Consider the following 15,988-nt stretch of genomic DNA (forward strand, 5'->3'; position numbering starts at 1 on the left):
ATTTAAAGTAATTACTGATAGGTATATACTTTTGTCATTTTGTTGATATTTTTCTGTTTTTTTGTCTTTTTTGTTCCTTTCTTCTTCGCTCTTCTTTGTGATTTGATGACTATCTTTAGTGTTATGTTCAGTATTAAATTCATTTATCTATTTTTTGTGTTTATCTATAATAGGTTTTTGATTTGTGGTTATCATGAGGGGTGTGTGCTATGTGTGTATGTGTGTGTGTGTGTGTGTGTGTGTGTGTGTGTGTGTGTGTGATTTAAGCTGATGTTTTCTTTGATTTGAATGCATTCTAACAACCCTGCATTTTTACTCCCCTGGCCCCCACCAGCAACATTTAATATTTTGACATCCTATTTTACATTTTTCCCTTTGTATATCCCTTAATTACTTACTGTGGATATAGATGATTTTGCTTCTTTTAACTTTTCTACTAGGTTTATAAGTGGTTGATCTACTACATTTATTGTATGTTTGCCTTGATCAATGAGATTTTTCCTTTTGTAGTTTTCATATTTCTAGTTGTGGTCTTTTCTTTTTTGATTGGAGAAGTCCCTTTAACATTTCCTGTAAAGCTGATTTGGTGGTACTGAACTCTTAGTTTTCGCTCGTCTGTAAAATTCTTTATCTCTCTTTCAAATCGAATAATAGCCTTGTTAGGTAGAGTATTCTTGGGTATAGCTTTTGTTCTTTCATCACTTTGAATATATCTTGCCACTCTCTTCTGGCCTGACAAGTTTCTGCAGAAAAGTCAGCTGATAGCCTTATAGGAGTTCACTTGTATGTAACTTGTTGCTTTTTCCTTGCTGGTTTTAATATTCTCTCTTTATCTTTAATTTTTGCCATTTTAATTCTATTTTGTTCCCCAGGTTAGGGAAGTTTCCTGCTATTATTTCTTCAAATAAGTTTTCTAGCCCTTTATTTCTCTCCTGTCCCTCTGGGACTCCTTTAATGCAAATGTTAGTATGCTTGACACTGCCCTACAAGTCTCTTAAACTAATTTCATTTTTTAAAAATTCTTTTTTTTTTATGTTTAGTTTAGGTGGTTTCCACTACTCTGTCTCCAGTTCACTGATCTGTTACGCTTCATCGTGTAAAATACTGTTGATTTTTTCTAGTGTACTTTTTATTTTAGCTATTGTATTCTTCAGCTCTGTTTGGTTCTACTTTGTATTTTCTAACTCTTTGTTAGATTTTCATTGTGTTTATCCATTCTTCTCCCAGGTTCATTGAGTACCTTTATGATCATTACCTTGAACTCTGTATCAGGTAGATTCTTTTCTCCACTTCATTTAGTTTCTGAGGTTTTGTCTTGTTCCTTTGTTTGGAACATATCCATCGGTTTCCTCATTTTACCTAATTCTCTGTGTTTATTTTTATATATTAGGCAGGTCAGTTACATTTTCCAACCTTGGAGGAGTGGCCTTAGGTAGGAGATGTACTATGGGGCCCAGCAGCATACTCCCTTCTGGTCATCAGAGCTATATGCTCTTGGTGTGTCCTCTATGTGGCCTTTGTGGGCCCTTCTGTTGTGGTGGGACTGAGTACTGTAGGTATGCTGGTGAGTGGGGTTTATCCATAGCCTGGTTGGCTTCCAGGCCCTGTCTCAAGCAGTGGCTCCTGGCCCACTGGTGGGTGGGACTGTGTCCCAAGGCAACTGGCTGTGGGGACTGAGGGGGACCAGGGCTGGTGCCAATACACTGGTGTGTGAGTCCAGGTCCCCATGCAGGTGGCTGTGGGGCCCTGGGGTTCCCAGGGCTGGTACCAGTTTGCTGGTTGGCAGAGAAGCCCCTAGTGCTTTTAAGCTAGAGGGAGGACTCCAAAATGGTTCTTGCAAGCACCAGTATCCTTGTGTTAGAATGAGTTTCCAAAAATGGCTGCTGCCAGGGTCTATGTCCCCAGAAGGAGTCCCAGACAGGAAAGACAGTCCTCCTGTCTTTCCAGGAGGCTCTCCAAGATCAGCAAGTAGGTTTGACTCAGGGTCCTTTGTAATAACTGTCTCTGCCCTGAGACTCAGAGCATGTGAAATTTTGTGATAGGCTGATAACATGTCTTCAAAATAACTATTGATCCTCTAATTTATTACAGTAAAGTCTTCTCATAAATAAAGCAATATCTCTCAAATGCATCTTCTTTCTAGAATTGACTGAATGCTTTTACATATTTCATGTTTTATAATATGCAGCTATATCTTACAGCTAAATTTTATGCATTCCAAGCTTTATACTCTTCATAAATATTTTAATTCAAATAAATTTCAGAGTGTAACTTTTTTCCAAGACCGAAAATATAACTATTAATCATTTCTGATTTCATTAGTGTTCTCTAAATATCATAAAATTAATATTATAAATCTTCATTTAGGTTATTAATTCTTAAGCTGGCTCTAGTTTATATTTGAGGAAGTTTTACAATTTTCTAAAAATATTTGGCAAAATAGCTCATTTTATCTGGAAATTGCATTTCCAATTCTGTATCTCTAAGTATTCTGTTTTATTTTCCTGATACATTTTTTCTACATCCTAACTGCCTAAATTATCATGTATGGCTTGTCACAACTGATTACTTCAAATATCACTCTTTTGTTTCACCAATTAGAAATGCTGGTTTGATTCTGAAGCCAACTATCCCCTGTAAGGAAAGGTCCAAATAAGAGAATCACAAAATGAAAAAAAGATGTTTTGTTTTCCACTTTGGCTGGGACATATGTACATTTAATTAGGCTTATAAATTTTTGTTTGTCTCAGAAGGATCAAATCTATTAGAAGGGAACTTGAACACTAATACAATAACTCTATGTGAAATATTAAGAATTTTGTAAGATCATCCTAAATTTGTTCCCGTTAGCAGGAAAATGAATAAGAAAACCCACCTACAGAAAATGTTAATTTCCCTGAAGAGACAGAGAGAGAGAGAGAGAGAGAGAGAGAGAGAGAGAGAGAGTGTGTGATGAAACAATTGAAAAGACTCTTCAGTAAAACAACAGAGGTACTGCTGATCTAACCCTGCTCTGGTTCATCTATGTAGAGCTTTCAGAAACTGAATGTAGGTTTTCTATTTCTTCTTCTTTCTCCCAGTCATTTGGAATTTTCTTTTGAAAGGAAATATTAAGAGGCTGGGCTGAATGTTAAAGTTACAGTTATTTTCTGAGTCCCACCCTATAATTTTTTCTAATCAAAAACCTATACTAGACAATTGTTATGGTTTAGGAAACTGTAACAAATAAATCAAACCCAGTTGGATTAATTCTCAGGTGTTAGTTCATTAGGAAATATATTTACTAATGAAACTAACATCTTCACAAATCTGAATACTGTTGGACACCAAGCTATGAAATACTTCAGTGTATAAAACATTGTTGCATCCATTGGCATCTTAAGGAGACTAATTGACATTCTTAACTAGACGTCTCATTTCTGCCCCAAAGAGCTAGTTTAGTTTAGAAGCAGTCTTCTCAAGCCTATCTGCCTCTCAATATTTACTAGCTCTTGGTTTCATAAGCTTATTTGTCTGCAGGTGACAATAATTCCTTTTTCTATTTCTCCAACATTTCCTGAAAATAAGATCTTAGTGAGAATGGAGGGCACCTCAGTGACTCAATACATCCACCTTCTCTTCGTGTTTGAGTTACTATCTTTTCTTCAAAGTATTACTTGGGCACCCACTATTGGGTACTACTGTGTAGGGCATTCAAGATAGTTTTCACTCTTCCAAGGTAATTTCTTCTCGAATCTCTTACCTAAACATCTGCAATGGTCACTTCATTGCTACTGCAGGCTCAAGTCTTGCATCCTTCCTGTCTATCCTTCACTTCACCTCCAAAGTGATATGTTTATAATGTAAAACCAACCACACCACTCTCCTGTTTAGTCAGTGGCCCCCATTGTCTTCTGTATAATGTCCACATTTCTCCAGTCTCATCTGAAGTGCACAGGTCAGACATTCAGATGTGTTTTCCATCCTCCAAGTACATTAGGCAATTTCATATCTTCCTGCTTTTGATCGTGATGCTCTTTCTACCTGGAATATTCTTTCATCCCACTTCCTTGCTACTTGAGGATGCCTATTCACTTTTCAACTCCTAGTTCAATCAGTAACCCTCTGTGAAACATTTCCTGGCTCGTTTCATCCTGTTCTTTATTTATGTTCTTTCTTTATAACCCAACATACTGCTATCTTTATATCTATAATTCTTAATTGTACTTTTTGAACCCATGACTATCTGTCCTACTATTTTTATTCTCCTGGAAGGCAGAAATTATGTCTGATTTATTCCTGAGGAGCATGGAAGAAAACACATTAATTAGTGAAGAATGAAAGGATTGTTAAATAGAGGGGAGGCGCCAGCTGCTAACAGACAAGATGAATCTGAAAAACAAAAACAAAACAAATGAGTTTGGTTTTGTGACTTTCTTCGGTTATGCCCAACAGCCTCATGATAAGGAAGGGAAGAGATAATACCCAGGATGAAGAACTGAAAAGTTGGTTTCATTGGAAGGACATGGTGTACAAGAGATCAAGGCTTCCAGTGAGAGCTTTACTGCAATGGCTACCCATAGGGAATGTCTGTGTTGGAGACAAATGAGCCTGCAGTCTGGTAGATGGGTTGTAAGAACAGAGGTGGTCCAGGAACTGGAGGACCAAAGGCAGAATCAGTAATAGTGAGGCAGTGGGAAGGGAAGGAGGAAAGGAAAATTTTGGAGTTCAAAATTTTGGAAATGAAGCAGTTTGGGGTGATGACAAGGCCCAAGGCCCAAAGCCCAGTTTTAAATTTAGGCAGCTTAATGGGAGGGTAATGAAGATAAAGGTTGTTACCACTAAAGAAACTTTGAGGTCAGGGGGCTCGGGGTGTTATTATTAGAGTGACCATATATCCTGGTTTCCTTGGGCCCAACCTGGTTTATACTTCTTTTTCCAGCATAATTATTAATAGTATTTCTTTCACTCTCAAAAGTTCCTTTGTTTGGATGATAAATTATATAGTCACTCTAGTTTTTATTAACTTTCCCCAAAAAAGCATGATACTACTTACTGTAGCTAAGATAGCTTTGTGGACTTTGGGTGAAAAATGAGGCTTTCAAAACTAGAACTGTAAAAATTAGAGTTAAAAAAGAATATTCAGAGAACAGTTATTGCAATTTACGATGGGAAGATAGTAATAATGAATGCATTTTTAATTATATCTCATAATAGAAGTTTTTAATTTCACATCTAGACACAAAATCTTAGGTTTTCTGTAGTATGGGTCCTACCTTTTAATGTTTCTCAGAATTGAGTGAGCTAAAACAAATTAGCAAAGCTTAACATGTGGCTAAATAATTTACACCTAAAGGCGAGTCTGTCAACTGAGAGATGTTTCAAATATAATTGCTGCATTGCATCAAGGAAAGAACACAGAATGAAAAATCAGAGGACATAACTCGGCTTTTTACCAGCTAACATGAAAATAACCAAGTCAATTATCCTCCCTAAGCCCATTTCCTCACTGGCAAAAGGTGATAATAACAGTCATCTGACCTCTCAAAGGGGCTGTGGTGAAGACCAAATGAAATAAAAGAAAATTCTTTTAAAAACTGTACAGACGGAAGTAGACCAAATGTCCTTCTAAAAACAAAACAAAACAAAAACAAAAACGAGAAAAGGGAAAAAGGATTCCCCGTGAGTTATTATAATTTTTGTTGTGAATTAACTTGAATATTTTTCCATAAGTATAGAATTAAATGAATTTGTCACTGTTAATATATAAATAGATGAATTGTTCATGGTCGAAAAACACATTTCATAAAATAGAATGCTGGAAGAATACTGGGAATAATCGAAAACCACAGTTATCTTGTTAGAAATCCGTCTTCTCATTTTATGTGGAAGACAGACAAAATCATTAGGGAACCAAAGGCCTGATGAGAAAAAGAGGTAATTTTTGGAGACAGAAATATCTGATTCATTCTTTTATAAGTATTTTACCTATTAAAAGCCCTCAACCTAGCCATCAGAATGTCAACCGTTTTATAGATTAACTCACTTAGCCCATGTCAGAGGTTAGGAACTCTCTGGTGAGAACAGCTGTTGATCATTTGTCTTTCCACATCAAAGAACTAGGAAGATTCTTTAGTAAATTAGGGAGGTATTAAAGAGATTAAATTAGTTCAAATTAGTTCCTGGTATAAAGAGAATGCATACCACAACATTAGTTTCCCTATAATGAAGGTAGGAAATAATAAAAACTAATTGGAGCAGTGAAGCTTCCTAGAAAATCTGTTATTGATGGTAAAGCATATAAGACTATTTGATTTTTTTTTGATTCACCTAGAATACTTTATTCAAAGTTTTCAAATATGTTGAAAATAATATGTGAAACACCACATGGAATTCCATGTAAATTTACACGGAAAAGTTCCTTATTTTTCATGCAAAATATAGTTTTTTCAGAGAGCAAACTCAGCTTTAATTATTAAAAGGAGGCAAGTTCATTCTTGCACAGATTTTTCAATAAGTTCCTAGAGTAATAGAAAAATAATGTAGACATTTGTGAAAATGAATATACTTTTGTAAGAAAATGAATCTATATATTTTCTTCTGGTTTTATTGAGATATAATTGACATACCGCATTGTATAAGGTTAAGGGGTACAGCATAATGATTTGACTTACATACGTCATGAAATGATTACAAGTCTAGCGAACATCCATCATCTCATATAGAGGCAAAATAAAAGAAAAAGAAAATACGTTTTTCTTGTGATGAGAACTCAGGATTTACCCTCTTAACTTTCATATATAATGTACAGCAGTGCTAATTGTAATAATCTTGTTGTACATTACAAAATGAATATATTTTAAATTTCAACTACAGTCTAGGATCTGTGCTAGGCATATTACATGGATTACGGTATTTAAATTCTTATAGCAATAAAAGAGTTAGGGATAATTCCCACCCTCACTTTTTATAAAAGGGAAGGAAGGTACAGGTTGGTTAAGTTAGAAGCCAGGGTAGACAGAAATCTTTAGATTCTCCCCACCTTGCCCCACCCCATCTCATGATTCCAGTTCCCTGGTTATTTAATCAGACACTAATCTAGGTAGTGCTGTGAAGGGATTTCTCAGCTGTAATTAAAGTCCCAAGTCAGTTGACCTTAAGACATGGAGATTATCCAGATGGGCCTGATCTAATCACATGAGACTTCAAAGGGCAGATTCCAAAATCCAGAGAGAATTGAAGGGTGAGGACTCAGACTCCATTCTGCAGCTTTAAAGGTGGAGGGGCCCCATGTGTGCGGGCAGCCCTTATAAGCAGAGAGTGGACTCTGGAGGAAAGCCAGCAACAGGGACCTCAATCCAACAGCCATGAGGAAATGAATTCTCCCTTGCCTCATCAGATGAGAGCCTGGCCAATGCCTGGGTTTTGGCCTTGTGAGAACCAAAGCAGAGGACTCCACTGAGCCACACCAAACTTCTGAACTATAGAACTGTGAGATGATAAATGGGTGTCCTTTTAAGTTGCTAAATTTGTGATAATTTGTTACAGCTGCAATAAAAATCGAATCCAGAAACTCAAAGTCATAGAGCAAATAAGCGATAGATCTAAGGCTTAACCCACTCAGCATAAAGTATCTTGATGAAAATAGGTGGGAGCAAGACCAGCAGGTTGATTTGAAGAAATCTTATTCATTCATTCATCCATCCATTCATTCATTCATCCATCCATTCACTTATTCATGAACTATCAAATATTTTTTGACTACCTTTTATATGGCAGCCCTAGGGTTACAGAGATTAAAAAAAAATCCAGTCCCTTTCCTCAAAGAGCTCACAATTTAAGGATTGAAGGCAGACAAACAAATAGATTGGGGCAGTGCAGTGTGTCTCTTAAGTACCGTAAAAAGATAGGCCAGAGGTTATGGTAGTACAGATGCTTTTAGTCTGATTTCTTACCAACTTGCCCGTGGTAGGCAGGATAATGGCCACCAAAGATGTCTTGTTCTAACCCCCAGAACCTGTGAATATGTTACAGGGCAAGAAGAAATTAAGGATGTAAATAGAACTAAGGTTGTTAATCAGCTGACCTTAAGATAGGGAGATAATTCAGTATTATTCAGGTGGGACCAATGTAATCACAAGGGTCCTTACAAGTGGAAAAGAGTGGCAGAATAGAAGGTCAGAGCGATTTGATGTAAAAAGCAGTAGACAGGTCATTGCTGGCTTTGAAGATGGAGGAAGGGGCCACAAACCAAGGCATGTGGGGAGCCTCTAGAAGCTGCAAAAGGCAACAAGATGGATTACTCCTTAGTGTCTCCAGAAAGGAATGTAGCCCTGCTGACACCTTAATTTTAGCCAAGTAAAAATCATTTTGGATTTCTGACCTTAAGAATTATAAGATATTAAATGTGTGTCATAAGCCAAAACATTCTTGGATATATGTTACAGCAGCAATAGGAAGCTAATACATGCCTGACATGAGATGACTTAAACTAAAAATGGAAAGGAAAATGTATAATGGTTGTTTTATTTCAGCTAATATTCAAGAGACAGCCTTTAAATATGGAGAGCGTGGGCTTCCCTGGTGGTGCAGTGGTTGAGAGTCCGCCTGCTGATGCAGGGGACACGGGTTCGTGCCCCGGTCCGGGAAGATCCCACATGCTGCGGAGCAGCTAGGCCCGTGAGCCATGGCCACTGAGCCTGCGTGTCCAGAGCCTGTGCTCTGCAACGGGAGAGGCCACAACAGTGAGAGTCCCGCGTACTGCAAAAAATAATAATAATAAAAAATAAATAAATAAATAAATAAATATGGAGAGCATATGAAAACGAAAATGAGTGCAAAAAGCATAAATCATTAGAGAAAACATTTATAAATTAAATCTCATCAAATTAAAAATTTCTGTTCTTCTAAAGAAATTCTCAAGAAAATTGAAAAAAAAAGCCTCGGACTAGGAGCAAATATTTACAAAACTACATCTGATAAAGGACTTGTACTCAGACTACATATAGTTTTTACAAATCAATAGTAAACAATGCACTTTAAAATGGAAAAATATTTCAAAAGACATTTCAGCAAAGAAGATATACAAATGGCCAATAAACACATGAAAATATGCTTAATATCATTAGTCATTAGGGAAATGTGCAGTGAGATACTAATACATACCTAGAATGGCTTCAATGAAAAATTGATAATGTTAAGTGTGAACAAGGTTGGGAGCAACTGATTCTCAGTCACTGCTGGTGCAAATACAAAATGGCATAACCACTCTGGGTGACAGGTTGTAAGTCTCTTATAAGTTAAACATTTGCTTACCACCTGGCCCAGCAATTCCACTCCTATGTATTTATCCAAGAGAAATAAATATATGTGTCAAAACTAAGATCTGGATGTGAATGTTTATAGCAATTTTATTCATATCACTCAAACTGGAAAACAACCCATCAACTCTTGCATGGATAAACAGAGTATGGTATGTATATACAGTGGAATACTGCTCAGTAATACAAAGGAATGAACTGATACCTGCAACAATGTGGGCAAATCTGAAAAACATGCTAAGTGGAAGAAGCTAGATTCAAATGACCACATATTGTATGATTTCATATGATATTTTAGAAAAGGCAAAACTGTAATGATGGAAAAAGGTCAGTGTTGCCAGGGGCTGGGGGTGGGGCTGAGATGGTGAAGGGACATGAGGAAACATTTTGGAATATTAAAAATATTACATATCTTGTTTGTGGTGGTGATGACTTAATCAAATATACATTTATAAAAATTCATTGGTCTGTACACTTGAAAGGAAAAATTTCAATGTGTATAAAATATACCTCAGTGAACCTGATTAAACTCCTCCCTCCCCCCAAAAGAAAATAAGTACATAGCACGTAATTTAAACAAGGGACTGACCAACTTCATAAATGTAATCTTTCTCAAGAAAATTTGGCTTCTTAAATATAGAAGGGCAGAAAACCCACATAGGTGCAAAATGTTACATGCGTTAAAATTCAACCGTAGCATATATTTCCTTGTCTGGTCTATTTAATCAATGTAAAACTTAAAAAAGAATATTTTAATTAAATATAAGAAGACTGAGATGGATTAAGATAGCCTGAAAAAAAAACAGGAAGTGTTATTACATCATCTACATAAAAAATGCACTCGGATGAACAGTTTAATACACTGTAAATATTGAGAACTGCACAATAGCTTACTGAAATGAGTGTAATTTATCTCACTTAACACTCAGGAATAGCCTTTAAAGGACTGTTTTACTAAAAAGAGAAACATTTCCAGGCTTATAAAGTGTGCAAAGCTCCTTGGAGAAAAATACAAAGTGTAATGTATTATAATTTCATGAGCTTTGGGTTGACTTTGACGGTCAGTATAGTTGCTCCATTTATAATTGCTGGGGTTGCCTTCATAGAACACATCTTTGGTACCTGCATTTGTAATTCATTAAAAGCACACACCCATTTTGGGAAATGCCATTTTAGAGATACGGACATTGAACTTGTGAGAAGGCAACTATTTTGCCCATTTTACTTTGTGCCATCAGAGACATGGAAGGGATCGGCACCCACGGGGGCTCTTTGGGGGTCCGCAAGTCTCCATGTATTACTTACATGAGAGAGATTTTTAAGAATTTTATTTTGCGAACAGTTATTTTGAGGATGTAATGTGGCAAGGAACTATGATCCTTGCCTCTTTTTCCACAAAGGGGCTTGTAGATTGTAATAGGAAAACCATTAGATTAGAAAAATGTAATTTTATTTTACTTATAAATGTATAATCTAAGGGTAAAACCAGCCCAATCCAATTCATTGTTAATATCCGTCAATTGCAGCATATTTCATTTGTAAACGCAGCATGCTTCTCACTATTTTAATAAGCATTTCTGCCCCTTCCCATGGGGGTTTGTAGTCACAGTCAATAGCCATAGACTATAAAGATGTGACAGGATGTTTCATCTCATTAAGATGCCACACAACCAGGATTCCTTCCTCTTCCTTCTTACATCTGATTTGTGCTCCTCAAACGTGACCTTTAAGGCCTTTGTTGCTTTGCAAAGGGGTTGCATGTCCCAAGGGCACATAATTAAGTAGGTCACATGCTTCACACTGCCTATTAGTAGTTGCCTTTCAGCATGCATTTCCTCTTTTCTACTGTGGGAAAATTCTTTTTCATAAGATGCTCTTGGATAAGTTCTTGGCACTTTCCACAAAAGAAATGTTCTTGATATATTGTGGGAATATTTAAGGTCATTCGGCATTTCGTCAGTCATGAGAATAATTGGTCTCATATTTCTTAAAGAGTCCACTCATACTAATTGTAGTATGGCCTTAGGCTTGTACTTCTAGAGGTAGAAAAGAACTCTCAATGATAATAGTTGCGGTTGTAACCTTTGCCAATTAAAGTATATCAATAATTTTTGAATAACGCTATCCATAAAATGTCACAACAAAAATTTTTTAAAAAATTTCAGATGTATTTTGATAATCTTTGACACTTGTAAATTCGTTTGCATAAATGCATATGTACCTGGTAGAGTTTCTATTAATTCCTCTTGGAAATGGTATGGACTCTGCACGCTGTAGGATTTCCCAATCAAATAAATAAATATGCATGCTGTGATTGTTTATAATTTTGCTTTCATGACTTTAATAACTGAGTGTGAATTTTTAGCAACAAGATAAAATTTCATTTTGTTGACTATAATTATTGAGTGGTAAAAGATTTTAAAATATTTAGTACAAGTAGATTTTGAGGAAAATCAGGATTACTGGCTCCGCCTCTCCACTCCATCACAATTCCTTTATCCTTTGTAAATCAAGTAAGTTTCTCCACCAAAGAAATCAACTAGATTAATCCTAGATGAAGCATTTGTGTCCTAATTTATTTATTTATTTATTTTTGTGGTATGTGGGCCTCTCACTGTTGTGGCCTCTCCCGTTGCGGAGCACAGGCTCCAGACGCGCAGGCCCAGCGGCCATGGCCCACGGGCCCAGCCGCTCCGTGGCACGAACCCGCGTCCCCCGCATCGGCAAGCGGACTCTCAACCACTGTGCCACAAGGGAAGCCCATTTGTGTCCTAATTAAGAGGCCTAGTTCATTAAGTTGGATTGTGTAACTAGTGACTCGCTCCTCTTAGCGAGGTTAATAGAGATATCAACAAAACACAATTGAGTTTTCACATGATAATCATGTTAAGAAATTAATAGGAGATGAAATGGTGGCAAAGAGGACACAGAACCCTGTAGGACAGTGATTCTCATATTTTACGTGCATGCAGATCACCTGGTAAACATGTTAAAACACAGATTTTTGATCCAGTCACTCTTGGGTGGGGACTGAGATCTTTCATTTCTAATAAGCTCTCAGGAGATGCCAATGTTGTTTGGTGTGAGGGACCATATTTTGAACAGTATGGTAAGTACTATGGGTCGGCACATAGGTCCGTGGCACCACCTCAAGGCTGAGCTATCTTGTACCCACAGGAATTGTAGCCATGCACTGGGATACAAAACATACTTTCCAGACTAAAACATACCAGTTTGCCTTTTGTTCCTCTGCTCGAACTGTCCTGAGCTGAGGCTGTTGACTTAAAGAAGAATGACTGGTGCCAATTTTACTTTGAAATATATTGTTGGGTGATGGTGACAGTGGAATGTTTGGGCCTCCACGTGCTGTGGACATAGTCCAAAAGGGTGATTTACCTGGGGGTAAGGGTGGGGGGGATGCGTGCCAGACTCTGTTTACATTTGTGTACATGCTTGTGCGTGCCCATGTGTGGACTTCCACCCTTAATTGAGTGGAATCATACTGTAGCGGGCTTCTTACTTTCCTTTTTGCCCCTAGAACGTGGAATAAAGCTTTCATTTCCAGTCTTACTGAATACAATGACCTCCTTTTTAATATACGAGGAATTAAAGCATTTTATTATTCAACTGAAAATTTATAATCAAACCTTTGAATTGAGTTTGTCCTTAACGAATCTTAAGATTACTATATAAATTTGGAAAAAAATCCAACAAAATGAAGCCAGTACACCTATGAGAGGCTTATTACTCGTTCAAGCTCCAGGCAATAGTTTCTCTCTGCAGCCGCGGTTTTGGAGACAATTAAGATGATCTGGCTGATGAACTTCCTACTGCATTATAACATTTAGATTTCCTTCTGCTTTGTTCTCCAGGATGACTGATTTCCTATGAAGAGTAGAGAGCCAGGAAAGACTAGAGAAAGACAAATACCGTATGCTAACACATATATATGGAATCTAAGGAAAAAAATTGTCATGAAGAACCTAGTGGTAAGACAGGAATAAAGACACAGACCTACTAGAGAATGGACTTGAGGATATGGGGAGGGGGAAGGGTAAGCTGTGACAAAGCGAGAGAGAGGCATGGACATATATACACTACCAAACATAAACTAGATAGCTAGTGGGAAGCAGCCGCATAGCACAGGGAGATCAGCTCGGTGCTTTGTGACCACCTAGAGGGGCGGGATAGGGAGGGTGGGAGGGAGGGAGACGCAAGAGGGAAGAGATATGGGAACATATGTATATGTATAACTGATTCACTTTATTATAAAGCAGAAACTAACACACCATTGTAAAGCAATTATATTCCAATAAAGATGTAAAAAAAAAAAGAGATGATGAACTTACACAAAATCCAGAAGAACTAACTGGAGAGCCCTGGAAAATTAATATTTAAAAATAGGATATAAGGGATGCTTAACTTTTCCTTAACATAATAAATAATGAGAAACTGACAAGAGAATTCAAAGATTCCATTTCAAACGTTCTTATGACTGCCTCAAGATATTTTTCTGTTTCTTTTTATTATCTTTGGCTGGGTGATGTTTCCTTATAAATAAATCAACAAAGCCAAACAGTAATATGTAAAGGCTTATCGCCAAGATTCTGCCAACAACAGGGGCAATTTCCATGTTTTGAAATAACAAATCAATCTGTGATGTGTTCTCCATAACCCATTTCCTTTCCCTCCTAGGCACGTGACTACCTTGCTTACCCTCCACTGTTAATTGTGTCCATGTGACTGAGTTTTAACTAATGAAATGTGAGGAGAAATGTGTTCCTTCTCTAAGACTGTCATGAAAACTCGCCCACAGTTTAACCTGTGCTCTTTCCCCTCTTGGGACTGACTGGAGAAGACAAGAGCGTCGAGAGAAGGAGGGAGCCACAAAAAGAAAGTCTTGGTCCGTGATTGGCCCACCATGTACAGAAGGTGATCTGGAAAAGAAACTCAACATTGGACTGACTGTAGAGAAAATAAAACCTCTGATGTTTGGAGGCATTACACATTTCGGATTTGTTTGTAATGCAATAAGCCTACCCTAAATAACACAGGTGGAAAATAGGAAATTAAAGTCTAGTTTTGACGTCTGCTCTCTCCATTGAGGAGAGGGTCTGGGTCTTTGAATATTAGGCAGATTGCCTTGTATTATTAGGTACTCCATAAACATTTGCTGGAAAGAGTTGGTACAACTCTCCAGAGTCTTCTCCTTTTCCTGATTCAGTGACCCAGAGGATGATAGTCCAAGAGCCCATATCCCACTTAGACCTGTATCCAAAAACGACTGGGGCTGTTCCATTTTTTTTTTTTTTTTGGCGGTACGCGGGCCTCTCACCGCTGTGGCCTCTCCCGTCGCGGAGCACAGGCTCCGGACGCGCAGGCTCAGCGGCCATGGCTCACAGGCCCAGCCGCTCCGCGGCATGTGGGATCTTCCCGGACCGGGGCACGAACCCGCGTCCCCTACATTGGCAGGCGGACTCTCAACCACTGCGCCACCAGGGAAGCCCGGCTGTTCCATTTTTAAAAATTCTTTCCAGCTGCACTTGGCTATACCTGTTTCAAAGGAACTTTTGCATAAATGAATTAACCTGTCAGTATTTCTTTTCTGAATCATTTTCTTCTGTTGCAATCTAAAAGATACTTTTATTTAGTGGTAAGAAAAGGTTAACATCACTTATTTGGAAGTAATGTCTGTTTATTGGCTAGGAAGCAGGAGAAAAGGATGCCTGTATTGTGAAATATATATTGAGCTTAGTTTATATCTCCATGGAATTTGCACTTTCTGGGAATAGAGGGGAAATTATCTTCTATGATTATTTCTAGAATCTTCTGTTCATACTGAAGAAGTCATGATAACCTGCTGAATCCTTTTGTTCCTTAGGGGACCACTCTGTAGGCTGGTGGGCTATCTATAACAGGATTTTTTCTATGAATTTTTTTTTTTTTTTTTGCGGTATGCGGGCCTCTCGCTGCTGTGGCCTCTCCCGCTGCGGAGCACAGGCTCCGGACGCGCAGGCTCAGCGGCCATGGCCCACGGGCCCAGCCGCTCCGCGGCATGTGGGATCTTCCCGGACCGGGGCACGAACCCGCGTCCCCTGCATCGGCAGGCGGACTCTCAACCACTGTGCCACCAGGGAAGCCCCAAGACTTTTTTTAATATATCAAAATGGAGATGTGCTCAGTTTTCAAAAAATATTTAAGTTCCTCATTTATTGTATTAGGTACCTAAGTAGACAATACATAAATACTCAAATGGAAATAGTTCCTACGTTTTGTAAACCTGTTCTTTAGGCAGACAGAAGCTGCTCATGTGAACTTGAAAATAACACAGTAAACCACACAAGTGTCAAAGATAGGATAGATGGCACATTTAAAAGGAAAACAAATCTTTTGTGTGGGAGGATGGTCGCACACTCAGACAGCACTCCAAAGGAGAGAGGATACATACCTTGTTTAGCCCTATTATTGCTCTTCAAGGATCCTTAAGTCAGATGCTTCTATGCCTCTGTGAAGCCTGCATCATTATTACTGTCAGTGTACATGAGATATTGACATCAGGGCTGCCTTTATTGAACAGAGTACATGCCAAGCTCCATCCTTCCAGTTGATCAGGCCAGATACCTTACCGTCATCCTCATGTTCTCTCATCCTTTCACACCCTATGCCCAATCTCTCAGGAAATCCTGATG

The sequence above is a fragment of the Delphinus delphis genome, chromosome 17 (assembly GCF_949987515.2).
Source record: "Delphinus delphis chromosome 17, mDelDel1.2, whole genome shotgun sequence".
NCBI lineage: Eukaryota > Metazoa > Chordata > Mammalia > Artiodactyla > Delphinidae > Delphinus > Delphinus delphis.